The following is a 12,500-nucleotide window of genomic DNA, read 5'->3' on the forward strand; positions in this document are numbered from 1 at the left end:
GGAGTAGCCCCGCCCTCTTTCAGAGATCCCGCCCACATTTGGAGGTTGAGTTTAAAGACATTTTAAAAGGGCAGCGCTCTGAGTCAGGGCGGAGTAGGAGCTTATTAGCGAAACACAAAGTGTGTGACAGACACGGTTTACGGGACGAGAAAAAAGACAGCGTTAAATCAGAGGAGACAAGCCACAGTCCTGGGGAGACCCTCGATATCACTTTCAGAGTCAATGCCTGACCGCACATCCCACACAATCACACACTCATTCACACACAAACTATTTACTGGTGTGGAGGTACAGATGGCATTAGAGCGACAGAATGAAAAACCGAAAGACAGAAGAGAGCATTTATAGTGAGCTGAGATCTCGTCTAGATCTCAGAGGAGACAGATTTCTGCATTGTCTTGAAATTCATTGCGTATTTTCATTCATTCCAAACCTGAAAGCACACACAGATATAAGAGTTCTTTATAAATCAAGTGTTTACACTATATTGCTTACTACAATTGTTTTTAAAGGAAAAGTTCAGCCATCACAATATACAGATCTGATATGTAGGTGGCGCTCTAACATATTTTATCCCTCACAAATGTGCTTGTCCATAGACATTCAGTCTAATGTTCAGTTCAAGCACTACCCTTGTTATTTCATTGAATATCTCGGCCTCTGAGTGGACTACAAGCTCAGTCTAGGTGTCATTTGAAAGCTGAGATCCTCCCCTTTGTGATGATATATAACATTTACTATATCATCATTAGTGGAAAACATATTTTTATGATGATTTATTTTGCATGCTTTTCCTTCTGGATGGCATATTTTGTTCTGGACATCTAAAACCATTAGATTATTCACACAAGCAAACTCACAGACTACTAAAAATGGAATGGAAAATGGAATGCTCATTAATTCAAACTCCAACTGTCAAAAATTCAAACTCCATCGGTCAAAATGCTTGTTAATTCAAACTCCAACTGTCAAAAATTCAAATGTAAATGGAATGCTTGTTAAACGGAATGCTCGTTAATTCAAACTCCAACTGTCAAAAATTCAAATGTAAATGGGATGCTCGTTAAACGGAATGCTCGTTAATTCAAACTCCAACTGTCAAAAATTCAAATGTAAATGGGATGCTCGTTAAACGGAATGCTCGTTAATTCAAACTCCAACTGTCAAAAATTCAAACTCCATCGGTCAAAAATTCAAATGTAAATGAAATGCTCGTTCTGTCAATGATTAATTTTGGATGCTTTTCCCTCTGGATGGCATATTTTGTTCTGGACATCTAAAACCATTAGATTATTCACACAAGCAGACTCACAGACTACTAAAAAATAGATTATTATTTTTTATTTTTTTTAGAAAACTACCTAAGGTAAAAGCAGATATAACGTTTTTGCTACTTGGGGCTGCAGTTACAGCAGCAGTGATCGGAGCTTAAAAGAAACGTTTGTATTTGCTTACTTACAGAAATCATATTTGACTTTGTGATTCTTTTGAAAATCATTTAACGGTTTTACTAGGGCAACAAAATAAATTATACAGTCACATTCCTGAGAATAAGAGCTTTCATTTCATATATGACTTGTTGCTCTGTTAAGGAATTTTATTTTCAAATAAATATTTGTACCGTATTAACTCTAGGGGGCGCTAATTTACAACTCGAAAGTTTTCAGGCCTTATTTGTTATTTTAAGTAACAGAAATGCAGAAGTGATGGTTATCTATGAAAAACGTTCAAATTAAACTACATATGCCTGACTTATGCAAACGCAGACTTTAATGTTTTAAATGCGATATAGCGCCCCCCTTTGGATGCTGGTGGGTCCATAGAGTTTAAGGGTTAATAGAGCAGATGCAATAACATTGACATTTGTATTAATCCACCTATCCTGGTTAAAAATCGAATCCCCACTAATCTTCACAAATAGCACTTATGGGGCATTTTCAGCGCGCAAAAACCCGTAATTGGCGCCGTTGTATACAGTAACGAACTATTCAGCACGTAGACTTAAGGGGGAAAATGCTTTAATAGAAATACACACGCACACTTGCTAGACCAGAGCGGGTGGCAGTTAGCAGTATTCTAGAGTTGTGGTTACTGGTCCGTGTACACAATACCACCCGAGAGTCCACTAAGATAAACACACAAACAACAGACTGCATGCCGCCAATAAACTACAACACAAACAGAGGGGTCCATTTGTCCTGATGAGGAGAATTACCCCTCATTCTGACCAATTACAACAAAAAGAGAGAGAAAGAGAGAAAGACATGAGGCAGCATTCCAAATTACTGCAAATTTGGGTAGTCGGAGTCTCTCTCTGTTTCAGTCGAGCAGCGGTTATTAGTCTTCATTGTGTGCAGTTGAAGGCTCCGCTGTGTCGTTTTAACACCTCATTTGTGGCTGAATAAATTTGCCAAAACAAATAGCAAGTCTGTCCTCAGTCCCAACGGTTCAGATTTCCCTGGAACGGAGCGCTTCCCTGCAACTGAATATAAAAAATCCCAGCTGCACAATATGCAGGAATGGAAAGAGTATCTTAAACGACTAAGTAGGATGTCTGAACCAGCGATCATTTACTAATAGGAGACGTCAGAGTCAAAGAAAACCAGTGGAGAACCACAAGTCAGACAGTTCTTCCGGGAGACCTACACAATATTAGGCGGATGGTTTGAATGTTGTGGCTGATCGTGTATACCAAGAAAGTTGTTTAAATGTGTTTAACAATGTAGTATATCTTGGAATTGGTGGCAAACTCTCAGGGCCAGCATAGCCTTATCTGGCAAAACAGATCTCAGAATAAATACATTAATAATGTTTTCATCTTTCATTCTTATTTATCTATATTTCTAAAATGTATTTTTAATGGCCGTCCACTCCTAAATCTGTCCATTTGTGGACTTCTTCTGTTCACTGATGAAACATGTTTTCCCAGTCAAAAGTTATTCCTTGACGTTCACAAGAATGGTGTGAGTCTATGCTCCAGCCCTCACATCCTTCTGAAATTTCCAAAGAGCCTTTCAACAATACAAATGAATAGGAATTTGTATTATGCATATTTGTGGAATGCTTATTAAATGGAATGCTCATTAATTCAAACTCCAACTATCAAAAATTCAAATGTAAACGGAATGCACGTTAATTCAAACTCCAACTGTCAAAAATGTTTATGTAAATGGAATGCTTGTTAATTCAAACTCCAATGGTCAAAAATTCAAATGGAAATGGAAATGCTTGTTAATTCAAACTCTAACTGTCAAAAATTCAAATGTAAATGGAATGCTCGTTAAACGGAATTCTCGTTAATTCAAACACCAACTGTCAAAAATTAAAATGTAAATGGAATGCTTGTTAAACGGAATATTCGTTAATTCAAACACCAACTGTCAAAAATTCAAATGTAAATGGAATGCTTGTTAAACGGAATGCTCGTTAATTCAAACACCAACTGTCGAAAATTCAAATATAAATGGAATGCTTGTTAATTCAAACTCCAACTGTCAAAAATTCAAATGTAAACGGAATGCTCGTTCTGTCAAAAATTCTAATGTAAATGGAATGCTTGTTAATTCAAACTCCATCCATCCATCCATCCATCGTCAACCGCTTATCCTGTGTACAGGGTCGCGGGGGGCTGGAGCCTATCCCAGCTAACATTGGGCGAAAGGCGGGGGACACCCTGGACAGGTCGCCAGTCCATCGCAGGGCCTAATTCAAACTCCAACTGTCAAAAATTCAAATTTAAACGGAATGCTCGTTCTGTCAAAAATTCTAATGTAAACGGAATGCTCATTAATTCAAACTCCAACTGTCAAAAATTCTAATGTAAACGGAATGCTCATTAATTCAAACTCCAACTGTCAAAAATTCAAATTTAAACGGAATGCTCGTTCTGTCAAAAATTCTAATGTAAACGGAATGCTCATTAATTCAAACTCCAACTGTCAAAAATTCAAATGTAAACGGAATGCTCAATTCTGTCAAAAATTCAAATGTAAACGGAATGCTCGTTCTGTCAAAAATTCAAATGTAAACGGAATGCTTGTTAATTCAAACTCCAACTGTCAAAAATTCAAATGTAACCAGAATGCTTGTTCTGTCAAAAATTCAAATGTAACCAGAATGCTTGTTCTGTCAAAAATTCAAATGTAAACAGAATGCTCAATTCTGTCAAAAATTCTAATGTAAACGGAATGCTTGTTAATTCAAACTCCAACTGTCAAAAATTCAAATGTAACCAGAATGCTTGTTCTGTCAAAAATTCAAATGTAAACAGAATGCTCAATTCTGTCAAAAATTCAAATGTAAACGGAATGCTTGTTAATTCAAACTCCAACTGTCAAAAATTCAAATGTAACCAGAATGCTCGTTCTGTCAAAAATCCAGATGTTAACAAAGTGCTCGTTAATTCATACTGTAACTGTCAAAAATGTAAATGTAATTTTAAACAAACCCACACAAGGTCCTTGATCTCCTTTAAATTGCTTTCTCTCTCTCTCTCTCTCTCTCTCTCTCTCTCTCTCTCTCTCTCTCTCACACACTCTCTCTCTGTCTGACTGTTTATCTGACAATCTACGTGACAGTCTATCTGACTATCTAGCTAACTAGCCAGCCGTCGGTTTGTCTCTAAGGCTTTTCACACTTTAAATGGGTAATCCCTGGTCACTCTAAACCCCAGGTAAATGAAATCCTGATTTATCCTGTTTCATGTTTTACACTGTTTATACTTAATCCTGGGTTAATAATTAATCCAGGGTATTCAAGTTCCATCATTTCACACTGTATAACTTTGGCACCACAATGCAGGGTTATCCTCACAAATGTGGTGCTAAATCTTACAAGGGCTTTTCACACTGCACTTAACCCCGGGTTAACGTCTTAACACTGCTTTTAACCCCGGGTTTCACACTTGTAATTTTGAAAAGGGGCAAGCCCCGCTTGTCAGCTCTCACAGGACCATAGTGAAACCATAACACATCACACACACACACACACACACACACACACACACACACACACACACACACACACACACACACACACACACACACACACAAACCCTCACAGCACTAATAAACCAGCTAATCTCTCCACTGGAGTTCAGACTCTTTCCTATGTGCTATTGAATATGTCAATAAAACAAACACTTAGAAAACTGCCAACAAGGTAGTCTGACTTGGCAGTCTGAACCCAAATAGATAATATTTCAGCAAATATAATGAAATCGAGAGAGAGAGAGATGATATAAAGAGTGCTAATGATGCATGATCACCATCTTATTAGTGGGACGTTATAAAGAGCAATTATCTCTGATAGAATTGAGATCATTCCTGAACGCTTGAGAAACTCTGCCCAGACAATCTGCATGATCCACACAAAACAAACCGCCCACATAAAAGTATCTGGACACTTAAGTCTCAAAAAGTCTGAATGTCATTGGATTTATCTCAAGCACTTTCACCATGTAATCATGCGCAGGATATGAATTACAGATGTCTAGAATTCAATTTCACTACTGAAAATGCACATCTTTATATCAGCAATTAGGTTTGAACTAGTAAAATCATTCATTATTGATATCTATAATGCAGGAAAACACATGCTTTATATGAAAAATGGATTTTTAACTTGTAAAAACATTTTTGGTATCTGTAATTGTATTTTCACTATGGCAAGCCGCTATGACATTTAACCACGTGCAGGATATTAATTATAGATATGAACAATTCAATTTCTGATACCATGAATAACATGCATTAGTGAAACTTTAATTATTGATTTTCCAAAATGATGACATCACTCGCAGTAATGAACATTTTTTTTACATAAATACTAGTTAGTAACTTGTTCGATTAGTAAAAATTGTAAATCTTTATATCTATAATGCAATTAATGATATCTGAAATTGATTTCTTAGTTGAAATTCCAATTTCAGATATCGGCAAATATGGCAAGCAGGATATTAATTGTTGCTATCAACAAGTTAAAATGCTTATTCTTAATATCAGTCATGTAAATACTACATTTGAACTAGTAAATTCTACATTAATTCTACATTAATTCTACATTAATTCTACATTAATTCTACATTAATTTTTACATTAATTTTGATATAAAAAATAACGTAAATTCCCCTTTAAATAAACATTCCCCTTAAATTCTACAGACCGCCGGCAGGTCCAAAGGGGGCGCTATATCGCGAAAAACGTTTACACTTAAGACGTTAAAGTCTCCGTATAAGTCAGGCATATGAGGTGTCATTTGAAAGATTAGGATCTGATCTTTTCATAGATAATCATCACTTCTGCATTTATGTTATTAAAATAGCAAAATAAGGCCTCAAAACATTCGCCTTCTGAGAAAAGTCATGCAAAACAAATCATCAGAAAAATACGATTCTGACTACTGATGATTCAAAGTTATATAAAGGGGAGGATCTCAGCTTTCTAATGACTACTAGATTGTAATATATGTATATAGATTGTGATGGAAGGTGATGGAGAATATTTGTTCTAGTGCTTTCTGCCATCTAGTAGAAGAAAATGAGACTTTTCAAAGTGAGGTAGAGTGAACAGAACCAGAATGACATGTTTACAAAATAAATGTTTAAAAAAATATATATTTACATTTATGCATTTGGCAGACGCTTTTATCCAAAGTGACTTACAGTGCACTTATTACAGGGACAATCCCCCCGGAGCAACCTGGAGTTAAGTGCCTTGCTCAAGGACACAATGGTGGTGGCTGTGGGGATCAAACCAGCAACCTTCTGATTACCAGATCAGTCCTTTAGACCACTACCACCACCATATTTGTATCATAACACTATAAACACATATGATATTATTTACGAATAGTTTTTTATTTGTAATTTTTTTGCTATTAGTCCACAGTATGTGTGAACTGTGAGCTTTTAAATTTGAGTGTGAAATATTGTGGGCGGCAACCCAAAAATGCACCAGAGTTTAAGGGGTTAATATCAAATATTGTATTTCCTCTAGTAAAAACTTGATTCTTGATATCTGATAATGCATTTTCACTGTCATTAACTCCAGACCAAAACACAATTACAGATATCTATATTTAATTTCTTCTTTAATTTCTTATTTCACATTTTAGCAATGCAAGTCTTAATTGCACAAATATAAATATATCAATAATCACATAGTAACTAGTGCAAGCTGCCATTAAAACTGGTAAAAATGCTCATTTTTGATATCTGTAATTTGGTTTTCACACTGGCGATGTTGATTTCAGATAACTGATTGTAACTTGTAAAAAATTATTATTTTTGTCATTTATTAATATCTAAAAATTCATTCCTAAATATCTGAAATTCACTTTACTGCAGTAATAATGCAAGTATTGATAATAAATAGCATTTTTACTATGGAAAAGTACAATGTCCATTTGAAATTATGAATAGATAAAATAAATCCTCAATGCAATTACAGATATATATAAAATATGTTTTTTTCCTAGTTGCAATTCTACTTTCTAATATCAAGCATTATTATTATAACTCGTGAACACTGAACTGATAATGCATGTCTACATTTTCAACACCAGATCAATTGTTTTATTTCAAACCTAATCATTTATTTGCTACTGTGAAATGTTTGCTTGTAAAGTGTGTTTGTGTGTTTCTATGCAGTTAATGCCACTTGCATAGATGTTTTGTTATTTAATGCAATGACATTCAGGCATTTTTAAGTGTCTCTTAAGTGTCTAAATCATGTTTGGTGCTCTGCAAACATGTTTTCACTCGGTCTGGACTACGAGCATCTCTCTGGACATTTCCCAAACTGAAACTTTTGGATGTATTTGATATATAATAAAGAGTTTGAGTGTCTTGAGCAGTTGAAATCCAGCAGTCTGTGTCCTAATGAGACAAAGTTAAAAATGAAAGAATTATGATGAACTGACAAAACCACCTACACCTCATTAATGACCCATAGAGTGAGAGAGAGGCAACATCCGAGTATTTCTGAGACGGAACAAACCTCACAGAAAGATGTTTCTCACATAGATATGGGTGGAGAGAGAGAGAGAGAGAGAGAGAGAGAGAGAGAGAGAGAGAGAGAGAGAGAGAGAGATACACAAACCACAGAGAGGGGACACACTTCATTGCCTTTGTCCAATTAAATGTCTTGAACTGGATTGAGAGTTGGGGACCACGCAGTTTCCTATAATTGATATCAGAACTAGTGTGTGTGTCTTTCAATTTCATTCTGATAAATATATCAATGTACACCCTCTCTCAACCTACCAGCGTGACCAGTGTAGTCCGAATCCCGAACAAATGACTCTTATGAGCCGATTCTTTTAAATCAACAGCATGAAACATACAGAGTGACCAGTGTAGTCCGATTCCTGAACAAATGACTCTTATGAGCCGATTCTTTTAAATCAACAGCATGAAACATACAGAGTGACCAGTGTAGTCCGATTCCTGAACAAATGACTCTTATGAGCCGATTCTTTTAAATCAACAGCATGAAACATACAGAGTGACCAGTGTAGTCCGATTCCTGAACAAATGACTCTTATGAGCCGATTCTTTTAAATCAACAGCATGAAACATACAGAGTGACCAGTGTAGTCCGATTCCTGAACAAATGACTCTTATGAGCCGATTCTTTTAAATCAACAGCATGAAACATACAGAGTGACCAGTGTAGTCCGATTCCTGAACAAATGACTCTTATGAGCCGATTCTTTTAAATCAACAGCATGAAACATACAGAGTGACCAGTGTAGTCCGATTCCTGAACAAATGACTCTTATGAGCCGATTCTTTTAAATCAACAGCATGAAACATACAGAGTGACCAGTGTAGTCCGATTCCTGAACAAATGACTCTTATGAGCCGATTCTTTTAAATCAACAGCATGAAACATACAGAGTGACCAGTGTAGTCCGATTCCTGAACAAATGACTCTTATGAGCCGATTCTTTTAAATCAACAGCATGAAACATACAGAGTGACCAGTGTAGTCCGATTCCTGAACAAATGACTCTTATGAGCCGATTCTTTTAAATCAACAGCATGAAACATACAGAGTGACCAGTGTAGTCCGATTCCTGAACAAATGACTCTTATGAGCCGATTCTTTTAAATCAACAGCATGAAACATACAGAGTGACCAGTGTAGTCCGATTCCTGAACAAATGACTCTTATGAGCCGATTCTTTTAAATCAACAGCATGAAACATACAGAGTGACCAGTGTAGTCCGATTCCTGAACAAATGACTCTTATGAGCCGATTCTTTTAAATCAACAGCATGAAACATACAGAGTGACCAGTGTAGTCCGATTCCTGAACAAATGACTCTTATGAGCCGATTCTTTTAAATCAACAGCATGAAACATACAGAGTGACCAGTGTAGTCCGATTCCTGAACAAATGACTCTTATGAGCCGATTCTTTTAAATCAACAGCATGAAACATACAGAGTGACCAGTGTAGTCCGATTCCTGAACAAATGACTCTTATGAGCCGATTCTTTTAAATCAACAGCATGAAACATACAGAGTGACCAGTGTAGTCCGATTCCCGAACAAATGACTCTTATGAGCCGATTCTTTTAAATCAACAGCATGAAACATACAGAGTGACCAGTGTAGTCCGATTCCCAAACAAATGACTCTTATGAGCCGATTCTTTTAAATCAACAGCATGAAACATACAGAGTGACCAGTGTAGTCCGATTCCCGAACAAATGACTCTTATAAACCGATTCTTTTAAATCAACAGCATGAAACATACAGCGTGACCAGTATAGTCCGATTCCCGAACAAATGACTCTTATAAACCGATTCTTTTAAATCAACAGCATGAAACATACAGCGTGACCAGTGTAGTCCGATTCCTGAACAAATGACTCTTATAAACCGATTCTTTTAAATCAACAGCATGAAACATACAGCGTGACCAGTGTAGTCCGATTCCTGAACAAATGACTCTTATAAACCGATTCTTTTAAATCAACAGCATGAAACATACAGCGTGACCAGTGTAGTCCGATTCCCGAACAAATGACTCTTATGAGCCGATTCTTTTAAATCAACAGCATGAAACATAGAGAGTGACCAGTATAGTCCGATTCCTGAACAAATGACTCTTATGAACCGATTCTTTTAAATCAACAGCATGAAACATACAGCGTGACCAGTGTAGTCCGATTCCTGAACAAATGACTCTTATGAACCGATTCTTTTAAATCAACAGCACGAAACATACAGAGTGACCAGTGTAGTCCGATTCCCGAACAAATGACTCTTATGAGCCGATTCTTTTAAATCAACAGCACGAAACATACAGAGTGACCAGTGTAGTCCGATTCCCGAACAAATGACTCTTATGAACCGATTCTTTTAAATCAACAGCACGAAACATACAGCGTGACCAGTGTAGTCCGATTCCCGAACAAATGACTCTTATGAACAGATTCTTTTAAATCAACAGCACGAAACTTCAGCGTGACCAGTGTAGTCCGATTCCTGAACAAATGACTCTTATGAGCCGATTCTTTTAAATCAACAGCACGAAACTTCAGCGTGACCAGTGTAGTCCGATTCCTGAACAAATGACTCTTATGAGCCGATTCTTTTAAATCAACAGCACGAAACATACAGAGTGACCAGTGTAGTCCGATTCCCGAACAAATGACTGTTATGAATCGATTCTTTTAAATCAACAGCAAAAAACATACAGAGTGACCAGTGTAGTCCGATTCCCGAACAAATGACTCTTATGAACCGATTCTTTTAAATCAACAGCACAAAACATACAGAGTGACCAGTGTAGTCCGATTCCCGAACAAATGACTCTTATGAACCGATTCTTTTAAATCAACAGCACAAAACATACAGAGTGACCAGTGTAGTCCGATTCCCGAACAAATGACTCTTATGAGCCGATTCTTTTAAATCAACAGCATGAAACATAATCTCAGCGGTGGGTGTAAGGAGGTGTTTGGGTTCGAGGGAGGAGAGATTGATGCAGATATTACCAGCTTCAAACCTCAATGAACCCACATAACTGTCTGAAGTCACCCCGCCAGATGTTCCAACCTCAAAACTTTCACCAAACTCCACAACTGAGCCAATTAAAGCACTACTGACATGTGGAGAAGCCGTGGGTCATGAGATGAGGTGGCTGTTTGCGTTCTGGACTGTGAGGAGAGTTTAGACGCCGGTCTCTGGATGGCCGTGATGCCCGTCTCGAGGGTGAGGAGTTTTATGAGGAGGAAAACGAATCAATCACAACTCCAGATCATCCAGGAATCAATGGAGCTTGCCGTCTTCTGCTGGGGGTTGGAGCAGATGTGCATCTATTAGCCAAATCCCCTTACAATTCTCCTGAAAAGGCTTTTAGGGCTTAAGGAGCGAAGCGCTTCATTCCTCAGGGCTTCATCAAGACTGCAACAGAAACACATAAAACTCAAAGAACGGCCCGAACGGACGCGCTCCTCGCTCTTCGTGGGAAATATCAGGGCGCCCAACTGTGATGCCAGAGGGAAAGATTTAGAAAGAAAAAAACGAAACGCTGAGGTGGCACAAAAGCCAGAGAGGCGTGAAATCCGACATTAAAGGAAGAGAAGACTGAGGAAACTCACAGGAGATGCTGTTACACACACAATACAAAACCGTATGTTATATCCATGCGGCTCTTCTCTGCATATTTAACGATTCTATTTCCTCTTAACGAATCCATTAACGATACAGTGAGGAATGATTATTTGGAAATAAGATATAAGATGCAGTTCTTACTCTCTTGTTCTTATTTCATTTAAAGTGTGATATGACGAAGGTTATTACTGGCGCATCAGAAAGACCGATTCAGTAACCGCTGAACAGATGTAAAAGTGTTTTGATTCACTAAAAAGAACCAGTTCATAAGAGTCATTTGTTAGTGAATCGGTCTGCACTGGCCGGAGTGTGATTCGCTCAGTAGATTCAAAAGAACTGGTTCATAAGAGTCATTTGTTCGGGAATTGGACTGCACTGTTCGTTCTGTGTTTGGTGCCAAAGATTAAAAAAATGTATTCATAAGAGTCAGTTGTTCAGGAATCAGACTTCACATGTCATGCTGTTTGTTTTGCATGGTTGATGTAAAGGAACCTGTTCATAAGAGTCATTCATTTGCGAATCGGACTACACTCGTTACTCTGTGTTTCATGCTATAGATTCAAAAGAACTGGTTCATAAGATTCATTTATCCAGGAATCAGACTGCACTGTTCGTTCTGTGTTTGGTGCCAATGATTCAAAAGAACCGGTTCATAAGAGTCAGTTGTTCGGGAATCGGACTGCACTGTTCGTTCAGTGTTTGGTGCTAAAGATGAAAAAGAACCTGTTCATAAGAGTCATTTGTTCGGGAATCGGTCTGGACTGGCCGAACTGTGATTCGCTCAGTAGATTCAAAAGAACTGGTTCATAAGAGTCATTTGTTCGGGAATCAGAATTCACTTGTGATGCTGTTTGTATTGCCTGGTTGATG

At 37.4% G+C, this 12,500-nt stretch overlaps 1 protein-coding gene across 1 annotated transcript in view; it reads right to left on the bottom strand.

Annotated features, from left to right (window-relative positions):
* LOC127652256 (RNA binding protein fox-1 homolog 3-like) overlaps positions 1-12,500 on the bottom strand; it is a 145,913-nt gene that overhangs the window by 79,402 nt on the left and 54,011 nt on the right. The gene's annotated exons all lie outside the window — the stretch shown is intronic.

This window comes from Xyrauchen texanus, chromosome 12 (assembly GCF_025860055.1).
Source record: "Xyrauchen texanus isolate HMW12.3.18 chromosome 12, RBS_HiC_50CHRs, whole genome shotgun sequence".
Lineage (NCBI taxonomy): Eukaryota > Metazoa > Chordata > Actinopteri > Cypriniformes > Catostomidae > Xyrauchen > Xyrauchen texanus.